The sequence below is a fragment of the Rhinolophus sinicus genome, chromosome 2, assembly GCF_057876585.1.
Source record: "Rhinolophus sinicus isolate RSI-liver-muscle chromosome 2, RSI-T2T, whole genome shotgun sequence".
NCBI lineage: Eukaryota > Metazoa > Chordata > Mammalia > Chiroptera > Rhinolophidae > Rhinolophus > Rhinolophus sinicus.
Genome location: NC_142502.1, coordinates 106,405,756 through 106,424,672, shown reverse-complemented (window position 1 = coordinate 106,424,672; position 18,917 = coordinate 106,405,756). Strand labels below are relative to the sequence as shown.

The 18,917-nt window shown below is 50.2% G+C and overlaps 1 pseudogene across 1 annotated transcript; it reads left to right on the top strand.

Moving 5' to 3' along the window:
* The first annotated feature begins 250 nt into the window (after positions 1–250).
* LOC141571616 (large ribosomal subunit protein eL30 pseudogene) lies at positions 251–18,101 on the top strand (annotated as a pseudogene). Its single transcript, XR_016020360.1, has 2 exons — positions 251–460; positions 17,761–18,101. The product of XR_016020360.1 is annotated as a large ribosomal subunit protein eL30 pseudogene (transcript).
* The last annotated feature ends 816 nt before the right edge of the window (positions 18,102–18,917 follow it).

Here is an 18,917-nt window from a genome sequence, read left to right as displayed (position 1 = left end):
TCATTCCCCCCAAAGAAAACTGTGCCCTTTCTTCTTCCCATAGGTCCTTTACCTGCTTCTTGCCCTCTCCTGGTTAAGGAACTTTCAGCCCCGCCTCCCTGCGGGTCCGAGCTCCGCCTTCCCGGTCCACCTGTGTGCCCGGCCCCTGACGTCACCGTTCGGCTTCAGCAGCTTGCAGGATTCCGGCTCCTGATTGGTTCGTCCGAACACGGCCTGGCAGTTCACCAATGGCAGCGGCGCTGGGTGGGGCGGTGCCCATATCCAAGGGGGCGGTCCCAGCAGCTAGGAGCGGGTGACTGGCAGCGGGGGCAGCGGCCTGGGTTGGCCCTCCGATTGTGGGGTCCTGGGGGCATCTCGCCGAGTACCCCCCGGCCCGCCTACCAGGCCTTCCCCCGGCCAGAGCAATGGCTGCCGAGAACAGCGAGCAGTTCTGGAAGAGGAGCGCCAAGCTGCCGGGGAGGTGAGCCCAGGAGCTGAGAGGAGGAAGAGGATTGGACCAAACCCTTCCAGATCTGAAGCCCTGAATCTCGCGGGCCTGGGGTCCCCCGACCCCGGCAGGCTGGTTTGGGGAACCTGGGCTGGGGGAGCTGGGGCGGCCTGGTGGCGGCAGGGCAGCTGTCAGGCTGAGGCGCAGGCAGCAAGCTGTGGGGACGGCTGGTTGTGGGAGCAGCCCGGGGTCTGGGGGGGAGGGCTCTGGGGGGGCTGCCCTCAGCCGGGAGGTGGCCGGAGTCCGCGCGTAAGAGACCCTGGAGTGGGATGAGTAGCCTGTGTCCGTCCTGGGTTAGGAGGCCCGGCCCTGGAACTGCTTCTCACTTTAAACAGAACTCTCCTGGGGGGTCTCCCCCACGCACAGGTGGTTGTTTGGACACGGATGGCCCCTTCCCCTGCTCCTCCAGCTCGGCACGTAGGAACCTTTCCCTGGATTCCATCCAGGTTCTGCTGGGAGCTTGGGACCGTCTGCAGGGGGACAGGAGAAATGAGGAGAATTCTCAGGCCCGACCTTACTTTATCTTCAGTTGGCCTTTTCCCATTAGGAATTATTACAGGGTGACCCAAGAATTGAGGTTATTTCTTTAGCCTTTTCTAAGGATTTGTTCAACCCCGAGTGACCCCTTACCCTCCTGCGTTGTATTGTTCTTTTTGTGCAAATGCACTAAATTTTTTCATTCTTCAGGTGACGGGTTGGAGAGCAGACCTTCTAAGCTATTTTTTTTTCCCTTTGTGGTGTAAGTTGAGACCCTTAACAATTGTACATCCATCCATCTGCTGTTGGTTTGCAGTTTCAATTTGTTTTGGGCAGAGTCCTGAGAAGTATAAGGAGTGTATGTTTCAGTCGTGAATTTAAGATTTCTGACAGCCACAGTCTACTTGGTGATGAAATTCGTGTGGGTTGCCCCACATGCTACCTTTCCTCATTGATTCAGGTCTTTTCCTTCTGGGATAATCCTTTGAACTTGTGACCTTTTTTTTAGGATCCTATTAGACATATGGAGAATGGTGGGAATCAGCTTCCAGTGACACAGTATTAAAATACTGCAAGGGAATGCAGAGATGGCTTCAGATGAAAGTGCTGTGGAATTACAGTGTTAATGTCAGTGCTAAAGACTTTTATGTTTTTAGATAAGCACCACTTCCTGCCAACTGATTCCTTTTCCTTCCTGGTCTAGTGAGCTCTCCAGTCTCACTAACTGTTGTTCTCTGGGGTTTCCATAGTGAGGTCATTAAATGTTGACATCCTAGGGGTATAATCAGAATCAGTGGGAGAACTGTTCAATCAGGAGGCAGTAGATGAGATGTGGGACACGCATGGTCTTTTGTGCCTACTGAGTGCTGGTTGTTATTAACACTCTTTTCTGTGTTTCCTGTTTTGGACAATAGGAACAGTCACCTTTTTTCAAGGCACTGCTCTTGCAAGATAGGAAGAGGAGTCTGTTCAGTTTTCTCGTTTCTGGCTTCCTTTTTCATTTTGAAGAGGAACATAGAGGGATAGAGGAGGGACCGTTTCAGTTCAGAAAGACTTGGGTTATTATTTGGACCCTTTTACCTGTGTGATTAAGGACAGATGGTTTGCTCAATTTCTCTCGGCCTCAATGTCCTGATCTATGAAATGAGGATAAAAATACTTTCCTCAGGGTTACTGTGAGGACTTCACTTAACATCCTATTTGTAAAGAACCAAGGACAGTGTTTATTTAGTACATTGTGGTTGATCAATATATACTAGTAGTTAGTAATACTGGTTATTCTTAGAGCAAATAAATGAACCTTTACTCAGATCCTTACCCTGGTGTGAGGTATTTATGTTCATTGTTTATCTGAAGACATCAAAGTGTTGCCATGATTGACAGTAGTTTTTATTACCTTGCTTGTTGAGGGGAAATATTGTTTAGTTATGTGCTTTTAGCAGGGAACCCTCCAGGATCCCCTGGTTATGGGGACAACTACTTTTAGATAGTAAGTGCTTTGATTTAAGGAAAATGTTAGGGCATTTTCTCAGGAATAGAATTTTTGCATTTGTAGTCTTTCCATTTTAGGGAAGAAATGCTTTCTCCTAGTGGGGAAGTGACATAGACAACTGTGTTTAGGCCCATTGCAACCTAAAAGTGAAACCAGTTTACTTTTCTCTGCAAACTGAAAGGTAAAATTCAAAGCAATATCAGGTTACTTTCAGTTTCTTTGATCATGACCCAACAACCTTAATGACAAAGAAATAAGACTTTTATTTAGTAAAATAGCCTAAGTTCACAATGAATTAAGCATTCTTTTTTTAAAACAACAGCTTTATTGAGATATAATTCACATACCATAAAAATTCACCCACTATTCAATGGTATTTAGTATGTTTATCTAGAGTATGATGGTTTTGTACAACCGTCACCACCAATTGTTCCCACGCAGTAGCCTACCAGTCTGTCCTCCGTGCCTACACTTAAGAGGAAAGGAGAGTCTGAGACTAATCCTTTCAGGGACATTGCTTCACCTTTGTGCCATCTCTCTGTTTGGCCCCAAAGATGACTGGACAGTCAAAGATGGGTACGACTTTTCACGTGGAAGGCAACCTAAGCCAGGCGCAGTAGAGTGGGGTCCCACTGGAGAACTCGCGGGGTCCATAGAGGTGGGCACAGCCCCCCACCTTCCCCCGTCTAAGGAGAGCTTCTGCCTCTGTGGCTGCATTCCTTCCCACAACCTGCAGTGGGAAGTGACTCAGTGTGCTCTCCAGCTCTTCCTGCATAAGGCTGTAGTCCCTTGGGAGGCACATATTACAAAGACATCCTGGGGACCTCGGGCTGCCTGCGGGCATGGAGATTGGCTTAAATCCGTTTACAATGCATCAGATTCACAGATTTTAAGATTAAGAGACTTCCTTAACTAATAAAAGCTCTGGGTAGGCCGGTCGGGGCTTTCAGCTCTTTGAAGGTGGAAGACCCTTGGCCCCCACTTGCACTCTATTCTTGGCTGACGTTGTCTTTCTTAACCCTGCGCCGCCCTTCGTGCTGCCCACGAGCTCCTGTCTTGCAGGACACGACAACTAATTTCAGTACATTTTTATGATCCCCAAAAGAAACCTCATAGCCATTAGTAGTCACCCTCCATCCCTCTCCACCCTCCTCAGCCCCTGGCAACCACTAATCTTCCTGCTTCAATAGATTTACCTTCTGGACATTTCTTATAAATGGAGTACTGTGATATGAAGCCTTTTCTGAACTCTTTTATTAAGCATGGTGTTTTCAAGGCTCATTCATGTTATACCATGTATCAATATTTTATTCCTTATAAGGGCTAAATAATATTATATGGCTGGGCCTCATTTTGTTTATCCATTCGTTAGTTGATGGACATTTACGTTGTTTCCACTTTTTGTCTATTGTGAATAATGCTGTGAAATTCATGTGAAGGTTTCTGTGTGGATGTATGTTTTCCATTCTTCTGAGTATATGTAGGAGTGGAATGGCTGGGTCACGTGGTAACTTGGCGGAATAAAACATCTTTTTAAGTTCTCTCAGTCACATGCGTACATAAGAGCCCTGTGTACTTAATACATCACATGGTCCTTGTACGGATGCCTAGGAAGCTAGGAGGTGACATGTACCACGTGGTTAAGAATCGGGTTCAGAAACTTGCAGCTAATAGGTAAGTCAGTCCTGAGATCTAACGCACAGCGTAGGGATTATAGCCAACAGCGCTACAGTATAAACTTCGCAGTTGCTGGGAGACTAGGTCTTAATTGTTCTCACCAGAACAAAGCAATTATAATTATGTGACGTGATGGAGGTGTTAGCTAACCCTTTGGTGGTAATAAATTGCAATGTGTAAATGTATCAAGCCAACACACTGTACAGCTTAAACTTTCACAATGTTTGTCAATTATATCTCAAATAATAATTTGTAAAAAGGTGAAGGCTTTGAAATAAGATGATAGGAAAGCATTTATGTGAAGTTCAAGAACAGGCAAAACTAGTTGATGTTGATTGAGGTCAGTGGTTGGTGGGGAGTGTTGACTGGGGAGGAGCGTGAGCCTTCTGGGGCAGGACGTGTTCTTCACCTTGATCCGGGTGGTTTCATGTATACGGAGGGTGCCAGAAAAATGTATGCACATTGTAAGAAAGGAAAACTATTAAAATTATAATAATCACTATATACTGATAACAAAAGATGAATACAAGTCACGTTTGACGTCTGCAGTTACAAGAGGTGCCCAGAGTGGTTCCCATCAGCGTCCAGACACTTCTGATGACGGGGAACTACTGCTTGAGCAACGTTGACCAAAGTGTCCACTTGTCTACATGTTTTTGACACCCCCGGTACATGTAAAGCCATCCAGCTGTACACTTCAGATTCGTGTAGTTACTGTATGCAAGTTATATCACATTTTAAAAATTGGAAAAAAAAAGGCTGCAGGGGAGCTCCTGGTAGGAGAAGGGCACATGGTTCAGTGTGTCGTGAGGCCACCATTGAAGGGTGGGGAGGAAAGTAGGTGGGTAAGTGGTGCAGGAAAATACAGCAACACTGAAATCTACCCACCAGACAGACTGTTGACCTTGTGAAAATTGCCCCAAACCGAAATGGACGAAAGCTTCCTTTCTCACAGGGGAAGGCTGAAGAGTAAGTGATTGTACTTGAATCTTGGTACCAAGTGAGGATCTTGATGTTGGCAGCTGAGAGACTTGAAGAAAACAGTGTAACCCATAGGATTCAGGGCTGACAAGTCACAGAGCTCATCGGATACGAGGTGGTGGCTGTGCAAGGGGTTGTGCAGCACTGAGAGTGTTGGGCTGTGAGCGGTGACGGTGGGAAACCCTCCTGGCTAAAGGGAAGCTGTAGTGGTGGTCAGATAGGCTGACATTGGCCTTGGACCTGAGATCCTAATTCGTAACCAGCAGGGCCTCCACCTGCAGTTCTGAACTGCGGGGGGAGGGAGAGGGGGCTTCTCTCCCCCAGCTGTGAGCCTGAGGAGGGCTGTACCTGCCTAAGGGGGCCTGTCAGGCTGTTGCGGGTCCTGGAAGGAGGAGGGAAGCAAAAGGGACTCTGCAGGGAAATGGGCTGCACATGCGACAGCTGTCCCTGCTCTGATGTAAGGCTGCACGGAGAGCAGGCCCTTCTCAGCACTTGCCCGGGGCCTGCCCTGCGCTAGGTTCTTCTCCCTGATGGGGACGTAGAGGAGAGGCCGCTGCAGCCAGCCACGCAGACTGCTGAAGGGATTTCCTGGCAGAGGAACAGCCAGAGCAAAGGCCCTGCAGGGGTCAGAGGTTGAGGTGCTGGGGAAGGGAGGAGGCAGAGGGAAGGCAGAGTGGCTGGAGTGTCAGGAGGTGAGGGGAGAGCGCTGGTGTAGGCCATGGGAAGGGGGTGGGGCTTGACTCTACAACAGGGAAACTCGGACCCCCTTCCTTTATCACATCAACAGCCAGCCCTAAAGCCTGGCCCTATAATCTCTGGGCCTTGACCTGCACTGCCAGCTCTTTGGAGATGGGATGAGGAGGGAGGCTTTGGTCCCACCCCAAAAGCCAGCCGAGTCCCTGGGATTTACAGTCCCTTGTTAAATAACAAAATCATAGCAATGGGAATGCACTTGCCAGCTTCTGCCCTCCGGCCCCGGGCTGAGCCTGGAACGTTAGTGGGACTGGGAAAGCCACAGAGTTAGGTCACTGGAAACATGTTCTTCTTCCTGACACCCGGGTAGAGAAAACCAGGTGTGGGCAGGTGTGGGCTTCAGACTTTGGGGGAGACTTCTCCCTGTCACACCCCGGACAGGAAATCTGCCGGAGTTCTGTGAGTGTGGCAGGCCCCTGGGTCAGTGTGCCACCACATAACACAGCCAAACAAGAGGAGTTGCTGGGAGGGAGAAAGAAAACACCTCCAAAAGTCAGAAATTTCGTGTATGTTTAGAAGAACATGAGCTGCTGTGCGAAATTGTGGGCACTTAGGAAAACAGCGTACAGGACATTTGTACAGGCCGAGTGGTTCCAGAGTGGTGGGCAGCGGTGGGGTGGGGGCCTCCTGGAGAAGCTAACCTGCTGGTCTGTGAGCACTGGGGAGCGGCTGTGACCATGGGCGAAGAAGAGGAGCAGGTTCCTGACACACTGGTGAGCGTGCACGCGCAGGAGATCTTCAGTCTTACTCCAGCAATGACCCTGAGCTTCCACCGAAACTAGAAGAACTGAGTGTAGTAGAGCGAGCCTGGGTTGAGGGGAGGGAGCCCGGGTTCAGGGGAGCGAGCCCTGGTTCAGGGGAGAGAGCCCGCATTGAGGGGAGCAAGCCCGGGTGCAGGGGAGCGAGCCCTGGTTCAGGGGAGAGAGCCAGCGTTGAGGGGAGCAAGCCCGGGTGCAGGGGAGCGAGCCCGGGTTCAGGGGTCGAGCCCAGGTGCAGGGGAGTGAGCCCGAGATCACAGTGGCCGAGGCCGTCATGCCCACATTCTCACTGCTGCACGGCCACCCTTAGTGGCCTGTCCACAAAGGTCGTCAAGGCTCATCAAGGTTAAGTCTGTGATCCCGCTCCCAGTGTTTCAAGATGCACATTGTGTTACCAGAGAGGGGGGCCCTTCTCTGGGAGATGTCCCGGCTTGGCTCTCACACCAGGGGTCGAACCCGGGCCTCGGGGAGGTGAACTAGGAAACTGGCCACTGTGTTACCAAAGGATGGGCCCTCCTTGACACGGTGTCCAGGTTCTTGGCGTCTCGAGCCAAGAATTGAACAAGACACAGGGGTGAAGCGGTGAGAGGAAAGTTTATGAGAACAGATAGTCACTCCAAAGAATTAGGAGCAGGCCGAGCACTGAGAAAAGCGGCTCAAGGCTCAGGGCTCAAGGTGGCATTATTAGGAGAGAAAGTCCACCCCAAAGGGTTTGCAGCGGTGCGCGCAAAGGCAGGGCTCAAGGGGAGCTCAAGGCTCAAGAGGCAGCGGCTCCCAGGAGCCTGGGGGTTTGTCTTTTTCTCTGGGATGGGCTGTTCCTCTCTGGGAGCCAGACTGCTTGATTGGCACCTGTGATTGACAAGGGGCATTACCTCACCCTCTTAGACTGCGCATGTCCCTTCCCAGAGTTCAGTCTGTTGTAATGATATTAATGAACGTCTGGGTCTATGTATGATAATATAATGATAGTATAATGCAGCCAGGAAGGTCGCTGTAGCCCTTTACTGCACAGGACCGGTCGAATTCATGGTCTGTCAGTCTCCTCACAGTGGCAGATGCTTAGGGCAGATAAGGGAAGAATTTGGGAGGTCTCCAGCCCATGCTCCCTGTACGTTGTGTTGGACATGCAGGAATGCAGAGACCCCATTACCTGTCTCTAACTATTCTCCTTGGAAGGGACCGTCTCCAATTGTTAGGAATGAAAATAGTTTAGTTACAGGAGAAAGTCCTGTCCTAAGACCGCCCCTCCAAATGTTAATTACGCAAACTGAAGACCATCTGAATACTCTCACCCCTACATGGAAGATTCAAATTGACCCCGTGTGGGGACAGAGCCCCAGAGAGTAGTTTACAGGCTCTCGGCCTCACGTGGAAAGATGCTGTCTCGGCTGTGGCTGATTGGCTGTCGGCTGTGGCCGGTTAGCCGATTGGCCACTGGTATAACTGCTGCGGCTACGGAGGAGAGCCTAGGAGCTGAGCAGAGCCAAGCAGAGTTGAGGAGAGCGGAAGAGAGGAGAGGAACAGAGTTGGGGAGAGTGGAGGAGGAGTCGTCAGTCAGTCGGTTGGCGGAAAGACGGACGGCAGGTCACGCATCCCATGGGCCCAGCCTCCAGTGAGACCATAGTGGTATGACTCCCCTACCTATGGCTCCGTGGGTGTTCCTTTTTGGCCTCACCATATCCTGCGTTCTTGTGTGGGGAGCGGGAGCAGAGACCCCGCAGGCCTCCCTGCACGACAAATGGCGCAGCGAGCAGGGTATGGTGTCGGCTGAAACTCTCCGGAATGTACTGGAGCAGTTTACACGTATAAAAGCTCAGCTTCGTAAGCAGAGTGCGGTGCCGGCCAAAACCTACCGAAGCATGGTAGAGCGGTTTGTTCGTGTGAGAGCCCAGCTTCGGGAGGCCCATGAGGAGCGACACCGGGAGCGGGAGGCACCGTCTGCCTAGGAGACTCGAGCCTCCAGCTGGCACACCACCTTCTTGGGCATAGAAGGCGTTGTCCTCCTTTTGTTGATCTGCTGCGGCCTTAGGATCCGAAGCTGGTGGACATCTTACAAGGAGGCCTCCACCCATTCAGACACCTGGCACGGTGAGCAAGATTCCGACCAGGTAGGAATGGCGTCTGACTCTGGGCAGGAGGACGTGTGGCCCCCACACAGTGTATGGTGTTCGGTGGCCACTGTTCTCAGGAGTTGGACCCCCAAGGAGGGGTGGGAGGACATGGACGGCTCTCCGGCCAGTGTGGAGAGGGCCCTGCAGGCTCTGGCTGAGCGTTTGCCGGAGGAGGAGAAGGCTACAGCCGGCCGCGTGGGCTGGATGTTCCTCACGGCCTTGAGTCTCAACACGGAAAATGGGCTTAATGAAGTGGCCCAGGTGCCGAACCAGGTGTCCCGGTTGGACGCGCTGGAAGCCCGGGTCCGCCTGTTAGAACAGGGGCCCCACAGTGGAGACTCTGAGACAGAGGAAGCAAGTGGAGACAATGTAGCTCCCAACCCCCAAGCCCGGCCAATCTTTAAGCAAAGGGTAAAATGTGAGCAACCTTTGGGCCCCGGGGGCGTTGCTGCCAGCAACCCAGCTGTGACTGAGTTCACTACCTACACCCCATACACTCCCACTGAGTTGCAGGAGCTGGGGAGGCGGTACAGACAGCGCCCTGGAGAGCCAGTCTCAGCTTGGCTATTACGTTAATGGGATGAGGGAGCAGACAGCATTCTCTGCTCCCCAGGAGAGATGGAAAAGCTAGCCTTCGTGACAGTGCATCCGTCCCTGCGACAAAGGTTACAAAACTGCCATAGGTTGGCCCACGACCAGGGCAACCATTCTCTAATGCAGTGGCTCACGGCTGCGGTACGCACAGTATGGGGACAGGCTGGCGAGCTGCCAGACACTGAGTCAATGGCAGTCATATACGGAACTTACGCAAATAATCCGTGAAATGGGTATGAGACATGCTATTTTTAACCTCAACATGCAGGGCCCAGATGACGAGCTTTTTACTGCCAGCATGAGAGATCTGGTTTTGGATACTGCACCTGCGAGTGCTTTTGGATCCTTGGTTGCTATTCTTACACCATATGTAGGGCGACAGATCCATGAAGTTACAACTGCCATGGCCACCCTAGGGGATGTTGAAAGCCGGAGGTGAAGGAAGTTAAGACAGGAGGTCCGCGCAGTTGAGACCTGGAAGCCCAAACCAAAGGTAAAGGGGCGAGGTCGCGGGCCTCAGAGAGTAACACGCGCACAGATGTGGCATGATCTCGTGGCAGCAGGGGTCGATAGGAAGAAAATAGACCGACAACCCAATGCACTCCTGCTGGAACTTTGGAAACAGTTGCGTCCGGAACAACAATTCCGGAGAAGCATAAAGGAGGAGTCTGGGAAAGCGCGACCCGTGTCCCTCCAGGACTTCATGCAGCCGCTTGAGGCCGACTCCTTGCAGCTTGATTAGGGGTGGGGCCAAGGTACCCGGTCAGAGGGGACGAGCAGGGACCGGAGGCCCCACGTGGAACTGTCCATACATTGGTCCCCTTCTAATGTACAGAGGGTTTTGGCCCTAGTTGACACTGGCGCCGACTGCAGTCTCGTTTATGGGAATCCAGAACTGTTCCCTGGACCAGCAATCTGCATTGATGGCTACGGGGGAAAAACTGTGACTATGAAAGCCATTTCCTTACCACTGGGTATAGGAAGGCTTCCTCCTCGTACCTACAAGGTTTATGTCTCCCCCGTTCTGGAGTATATTCTAGGAGTGGACGTGCTACATGGCCTCAGCTTACAGACGTCGGTAGGAGAGTTCCGTCTCCGGATCCGGGTGGTGAAAGCGGTGACACGTGGGCATGCTCACCACCCTCCTCAAGTGTTGCCACAGCCCTGGCGCGTGGTTACAGTGCGACAGTACCGCCTGCCAGGAGGACAGGAGGAGATTGGTCGTACAATATTGAAATTGGAAAAGGCACATATTGTGAGGCCAACGCACAGTCCCTTTAACTCCCCAGTATGGCCTGTCAAGAAACCAGATGGGACCTGGCGAATGACTGTGGACTATAGGGAGTTAAATAAGGTGACGCCACCCTTACACGCTGCAGTGCCTTCAATTCATGATTTAATGGGAGACTCTGTTAAAGCCAGGCTACGGCAGAAATGGGAACATTTTGCTGCCAGCACCCACATGCTTGAAAGCAGGGGAACGGCAGCAATGGACTTGGCCCTGGCAGGTCAAAAACCCCCACTGTCGATGGTTGGGCCTGATAGCCCCATGGGGGGCCGGTTTGACTCATGATTTGCAAGTGACGCCAGGGGTGGTGGCTGAGTGGCCACCACAAGTGACTGTAGTATACAAAGGTCCCGATACCGGGATGATTTTGCGAGGAAACTATGTGCTCTCACTGTGGCCTATTATGGGGTCCCCTGTTCTGTTACATGTTGAAACTATGCAAGGGACCCCAAGCACTGCCATAAAGGTCTGGTACCACAAACCGGGAAAGTGCCAGTGGCAGCGACCCTCCTTTCCCAGGACAAAAAGCTAGCATGTATCCTCCCAGATGGGAGGGATTTGCCATTGTTGGTTCCTAAGACTACCGTTTCTTTTTGTCCGTAGGTGTCAGTAGGCTAATATGGCACCGGGACCCTCGCGGAAGACGCTTGTCACGTAGATTGTGAGGCGAGACCCTGTAGGGGTGGAGTGTGGGGACAGAGCCCCAGAGAGTAGTTTACAGGCTCTCGGCCTCACGTGGAAGGGTGCTGGCTTGGGTGGTGGATGGCCGTCGGCTGTGGCTGGTTGGCCGTCAGCTGTAGCCAGTTAGCCAATTGGCAGCTAATATAACTGCTGCGAATACTGAGGAGAGTGGAGGAGAGTCGTCAGTCGGTTGGCAGAAAAACGGACAGCAGGTCGCACGTCCGGTGAACCCAGCCTCCAGTGAGACCATAGTGGTATGACTCCCCTACCTATGGCTCCGTGGGTGTTCCTTTTTGGCCTCATCATATCCTGCGTTCTTGTGTGGGGAGCGGGAGCAGAGACCCCGCAGGCCGCTCCGCACGACAGTCATCTTGGTTCTCAGCAAAGAAAATGTGAGCCCATCATCAGAGACAGGTGGCAGCTGGAGGAGACGATAGCAGTTCTCTTCCAAAACACCATGACATAGCCTATATGAAGTGAATTTAGAAACAAACAAACATAAACAAAGAGACTGAGGCTAAGGGCCAGATGAACACCTGTCACAGTGTCACCATGACGTGCCAGCCCTGGGGCTCTGTGGTTTTGGGGACTTGGCTCAGGGATGTCTGAAATCCTACAAGCTGGTGGTACGACAGCCTGCAGAAAACAAGTATGAATTATGATACAAAGGGAGAATGTAGACAAAAGACACAAGAAGTGATCAACTCAGAGCAGAGTATTTACTTACTGAGCACAGGGAAGGTTTGTATCATTTAACTCCCACCTGCCATTTTCCTGTCTCCTATCTGCCACTCGCCCCAGCACAGCAAGCATATGCTTTCTAAAAGATATTCAGGTTTCATGTTTATTTGAAAAATGATGATAGTATTCCACTCCTTTTATTAACCTACCCATCCCCATCCTCGAGAAAAGTCACAGAAAAAAATAACCAAATAGTATGATTCCATTGAGAAAAAATAAATAAGGAAAAAGAATGGCCACTCCCTCCACCAGAAGGCAAGGATGGGAAGAGTTGTTTCCTGTCATCCCTGGAAAAGGAAAGTTGGTCTGGGCAGGAACCGTAGCCCTGGGGTATTAGGGAGGGTGTGAGTGAGCAGGAGAGTGGACCCTTCTCCTTACATCCTCAGTGGAGCAGCTGGAGTAAGAGAAGTCAGGGGTCCACAGACAGACCAAGTGGGAGCAGGAACAGCTCGTGTTCACTGTCCACACACGCAGCTCTGCCGCCATAGAAGTAAATGGTAACAGACTCGGGTCAACCGCTAATCACTTAAACATGCTGAGTGTCCTCATAGCTCGTCTCACACCCCACGTTCAAAACATCACGACCTCCCTGTAGCTCAGTCCTAGGCCCCCGTGACTCAACTTCTTGTCTTGTCGGGACCTTGAGGACAAGACCTCAGGAAGCCCTGAGAACATAAGGGTCCTGGGCACTGGACAAGAGCCTGATTAGAGACGGGCTGTAAAGAAGATCTGAGCAGAGGACCCAGGAGAGGGGGTGCTGAAGGCAGACTCGTGGGGGTACAGCTTTCCGCTCTCTGCTCCTTTTTCCTAAAGGTTATTGAGATCCGCTTCCTCCTGCTCTGTCCTGTACGTACTTACAATTTGACATTGGACCCCTCCGTCCACATACAAGGACACAGCATCCCAGGGAGGCCCTAGTGGTGCATTGAAGCGTCAGGACAGCTGGGTATCATCCTGTTCTAGGCAGAGCCAGTGAGTTCAGCTTCATTGTTTTGCATCCTTAGGTAAATGTACACTTATGTATTTTATTCATTTTCATGCTGTCGTTTCAAGCATGGGTGGTCAGAATTAACGCTGGGTATTATCAGGTGTAGACCATTACTCGAAGCCTCTTCTCCGAGGAACAGAACACCTCACAGGATGTGTCGCTGTTGTAGGTGGTGAGGACACTTTTCAGTCCAGGGTGGGGAGCAATGGAGAAGGTGGTCAGATACAAGCTTTAAAGTCCATTCAGGTTGTGACTTACAAACTGTGAGTCTGGAAAAGGACGTAATCTTGGGTACCCGAGTGCCATCACCTACGCAGACTAAGGAGTAAAGTGACGTTGCGTGTAACACGGCCGTGTCAAGGACGCTGTGAGCACTGGGCACAGGTCAGGTGCCTGAGGTGACGACATGGCTAACAGGCCCTGCACAGGCTGTGCTCACCGCTGAGTAAGAGGCCGGATTCTGGTCTGTGCCAGGGAGTCATCGGTCATTTTGCAACCAACTGAGATTCACTTGGTGGAATGGAAACAAAATCCCACCACTAGTTGCTCTTCCCTCCATTTCATCAAACTTCATTTGTGCTGTTTTATTGTGATGATTCTTTTGTCCTTATTTTTTTCTTTTCTTTATTTCCATCCCCCTCCCGCTTCCTCTCTGGCAACCATCAGCTTGCTCTTTATATCTATGGATCTATATCTGTTGTTTTGTTAGGTTACATACATAAGTAAAATCATACAGTATTTGTATTCATCTGACTTATTTCACTTAGCATAATGTCCTCTAGGTCCATCCATATTAACACAAATGGTAAGATTTTATTCTATACCGTGTTTCCCCGAAAATAAGACCTAGCTGAACTATCAGCTCTAATGAGTCTTTTGGAGCAAAAATTAATATGAGACCCGTCTTATATTATGTTAGATAAGAACTGGTCTTATAGTAAAATAAGACAAGTCTCATATTAATTTTTGCTCCAAAAGATGCATTAGAGCTGATGGTCCGGCTAGGTCTTATTTTTGGGGAAACACGGTACACACACACACACACACACACACACACACACGCATCTTCTCCATTCATCTATGGATACATAGGTTGTTTCCATATATTAGCTAATACTAATAATGCTACAATGAGCATGGGAGTGCATATAACTTTTCAATTTAGTGTTTTTGATTTTTTGGGGATAAATTGGAATTACTGGATCATAGGGCAGCTCTAGTTTTAATGTGAGGAATCTCCATACTGTTTTCCATAGTGGCTGCACCAATTTACAGCCCCACCAACAGAGAGAGCACCAGGGTTCCCTGTTCTCCACATCTGTTCATTGATTTATTGATAATGGCCATTCTGACAGGTGCGAGGTGATACCTCATTGTGGTTTTTATTTGCATTTCTCTAATTATTAGTGACATTGAGCATCTTTTCATATGTCTATTGGCCACCTGTATGTCCTCTTTGGTGTAATGTCTGTTCAGGCCCTCAGCCCATTTTGGATTAATTTTTTTGTATGTTAAGTTGTATGAGTTTCTTATATATTTTGAATACTAACTCCCATCTGATGTATCATTTCTGAATATCTTCTCCCATTCAGCAGGTTGTCTTTTCATTTTGTTGATGGTTTAGTAGATTTACCTTAAAACAAAGAATAGGATCGGGAAACAATTAGAAGAAGGGAAAATGCTGGCACAGACAGTCACCTTCCTGGAGGTCCGTTCTGCAGGAGCAGATCGTCCCCTGATTAATATAAACTCAGGCTGTGTGGACACCCAGGATCCCAGGCTGGAAAACAGCCCCTGATCTTCCATCAGTGTCTGAGCAGTTTCTCCATTTACCCGCCCAGTCATTCATCTCTTAGGGACCATCTACACACACCTGCCTGCCTACACGTTCATTTTTCCTGAGGACCTTGTTTGTTGCCATTTTATAAGAAATGTGAAAAGGACACATTTTTGTAAGGGTGACCCTGATGACAAAAGGATCTGAATTCCAGAAGCCCTGGTCCCTCAGATGGTCTTTCAGGGAAATTTGCAACCTCCCTGCCTCGAACCTCATGGAGAAGCAGAGGAAATGTGGGCTGAGACCAAGCCTGTGAAGCCCTGAGGTGACCACAGAGGCTGGTGCTCCCTTGTGACACAGGTCACTCTGGATCCGGGGCTCCTGGGCACTGGACACACTGATTCGCCAAGTCCCCAGCCTCCCGCCTCTGCCTCCTCCCACAGTTTCTCAGTGTCCTGGCTGCCGAGCTTCTAGTCCCCAGGAGTCGCCTCTCCCACCGTTAGCCTCTCCTGCTGGGTGACAAATGGCCACCAGACTGCCCAGTGGCCTCTTGCCAGGTTTATTTGTCATCCTGGCTCCCTCCCAGGATTTGTCACCTGCCTCGGTCACCATCCCTGGCCCCAGCAGTAACAAGGACAGATGCTACGGCCAATGAACCATGTGGGATGAGACCTGACAGACTGGGGAACCCCGTATCCACCCCTCCATGCCCGGTATCTTCTCGCACATCCCAGTTACAAGGGTTAGAGCTGCAGGAGCTTCAGGCCAGCCACGGTCCCCGCAGTGATTGGGATGTGCTGGGACGGGGGTCAGAGAAGAGAATGGCAAGAGCCTGACCCGGCCACAGGGACCCAGAACAGCACCTGCTACACTGGCTCTGAGAAGGGGCTTCCAGCCCTTGCCTCCCTTCCTACCTCATCTCAGGATCAGGGGCCTGGGCAGCCCTTATGCTGCACGTGGCACGTGTGTCTCTGCTCCCCTCCAGGAGGCTCCACGATAGCTGCCCACCTATGGAGAGTCCTGTCTCCTGCAGACCTGGTGGCCACAAGCTCTGTGTCCCAGGTCTGGGGTTCTTCATCTTGCAGCAGTTCAGAGTGATCTCTGCTGAGTATAATGCTGGGGCCGCTTCCCATCAGGCCTTGGGTGACAGGTCACATATGCTGATGGTGATACTTGAGAGGGTCAGAAGAGTCAGAAGGGATTTGAGAGATAAGTGTCTCCTATCACAGTCCTTTCAACACAGACACATTCAACTAGAGAATGGACAGGCTCGCTGGGTTTGAGGGAAGATAATGAGGAAAGTCAGCCAGAGCCACAGCCTGCGGGTGGGAAGAGGAGATTCTGTTTGAAACTGGATTCTAGGATGACCCAGCTTCCCATTATTTCATTCCCTCTTTTTATTAAGATGTTTTCTTTGCTCTTGAACCTATTCATTTGGCCTTAATTTTAATTATCTATTTTTTCAATTTTAAAATTTCTGCTGGGTTCTGTTCTATGCTGAGTTGTGTTCCCCCCAAAAAGTATGTTGTAATCTTAACCCCCTGTATCTCAGAGTGTGACCTTATGTGGAAATTGGATCTTTTTTAACCAATTAAGATGGGGTCATTAGGGTGGTGACCTCAATATGAGTGGTGTCCTTACAAAAACAGGAAATTTGGACACAGAGACAGACAAGCACAGAGGGAAGTGTATGTAACAAAACAGCGAAAATAGCATGTGAAGATGGAGGCAGAGATTGGACTGGCAGAGGTCAGCTGCAAACCAAGGAATGCCGACCACTGCCAGCAGCCACCAGAAGCTAGGAGGAGGCGGGAAGGATTGTAGCCAGAATCTCTGAGGGGGCGTGGCCTTCCAACACCTTCATTTCAGGCCTCCAGCCTCCAGAACTGTGATTCAATAAATTTCTGTTGTTTCAAGCCATCTAGCTATGGTCCTTTGTTACAGCAGCCCTAGCAAACTAATACAGGTTCCTTTTAAAATCTGCTATGTCACCTTTTAGAAGTTCCAGTTCCCCACTCAAATTATTATGTATCTGTATTTGAACATGGAAAGCACACTTCTTTTACCGCATATGTCCAATATTTACAAATTCTAAAGTTTGTGCAGTTCTGCCTCAATTGAAACTTGTTACCCCCGATTCTGGCTCATGTTGTCTTGGTTGGCTTTGCTTGTATGCTGGACCGTTTTAAAAAATATTACGTGTAGACCTTTCCTGCTCCCCTGCCATCTTGGCAGCTGCTTTTGGTTGAGGGTCCTTCTGCACCTATGACAGGAAGGTGGTGGCTGTAAAAAAGTCTCTGGAATTGATCAACTCTAGGCTCCAACTTTTTATGAAAACTGGAGAGTGCATGTGTTGGCATAGAATTAACCTCTGGTCGTTCACAGAAGGTAAAAGAATATCCAAGAATCTATAAGAGTAGCCAGAGAAAACATTTATTGAAAGTTAAAAAGGGAGAGAAAGAGTTCTGTTTGGAACTGGCAGAAGTTTGCCAGGGCAGTTGATGGAGACAGCTGCAGAGACAGACGGGTAAGAGAGAGATACTGACAAATGGAGCTGTGCCAGGGCAGAGTCTGATGGGGGACAGCTGCACTGATGAGAAGGACTGCTGGGGTTTTATATTTTTCTAAGCAGGATGTTGGGTGCTTGTCAGCTTGCAAAGGGGCTGCCATTATATTTGTATTCTCCTGGGAACTGTCCTATTCCCATCTATGATGGATGTCGGCTTACAGGGGGTCCCTGTTACAGTTGGGAAACATTCTGTTCCCATCTGTTATGGGTGTTTGTTAGTGTGCAGGGGGTTGCTGTTATGATTGGCAAGTGTACTGTTCCCACCTATGATGGATGTAAGGTGCTTGTCAGCTAGCCAGGGGAGTTGGAGCCAAGAGGTTAATTTTTAAGCTTGTTCCTGTTAGCCCACAAGCTCGCTCCTGTTAACTCTTTACTTGTTTCATCAGTACATGCTGGGATACAAGCAAACTTTGAAAATGATCAGACAAGGCAAAGCAAAACGGGTCATCCTCACCAACAACTGCCCAGCCGTGAGGAAATATGAAACAGAGCACGGCACCATGTTGGCCAGGACAGGTGGCTGTCACTACAAAGGCAACAATATTGAACTGGGCACAGCGTGTGGAGAACTCTACAGAGCATGTGCACTGGCTGCCACTGATCCAGGGGGTTCTGACATCATTAGCAGCATCGCAGGACAGAGTGGGGGAAAGTAAATCGTGCAGATTTTTTCTTTAATAGAACTGGCCAGAACTTCTTTTAAAAAAAATAAAAATAATAAAAATGTTGTGTGTAGGAATTATTTGCAGCCTAAAGTGGTGCTATCTTATTCAGGACGGTTGTCCTAGTTGTTTCTTGGTGCCCAAGGAGATGTTTGCCATGATGCCCCAGCCGCAGTCTGAGGGCCGAGTCATCCCTTATCACCCAGAGATGGAGAAACCATAAGTGACTGTAAGTTCCTGAGCGGACTAGTTATTTCAGATTCACTCACGTTTCTAGGAAGCAGCATTTCAGAGTCACTGCTTAATGTGGGGGTTAGTGTATCAGGGTCCCACCCTCGTTGGGCGCCAGCTTTCACCTCCTTTTCTGCTCAGTCCCTCAAGGACCCAAAAGCTCAGACAGAGTTCTCGCTGATCTCCTCAGGTTTGGCAAATGCCCTCAGAGCGAAAGTGACTCCGGAGCTCTGGGCTCCCTGACATCAGCTCCCCAGGCAGTGGTCCTGCCGTAGAACTTGGCTGGACCCCCTCACTGTGTTTGCATGTTGAAGGTTTCAAGGACATGAACTATATTTTATCAGAATTTCTCGGTTGTTCTCAGTGGGAGCCTGGGTCTCCTGAATCAGCTCCTGCTCCCTAACCAGCAGTCGGGGGACAAACTACTTTCTAGGCTGAGAGGGAGCACAGTGCTGGGAGCTCCAGGTCTGAGGGGAGGGAAGGAGAGCATTTGATCCTAATGGAGGGGGAGCAATGTCAGGGTGAGCGACAGCTCAGGGGTGGGGTCACAGGCCCAAGGAGGGTGCTGGGGACAGAGGGGAAGGGCAGGACAGTCTCCCTGGTACACTTGCTCCCACAGAACATCTCAGGACCAAAGTCCATACAGGAAG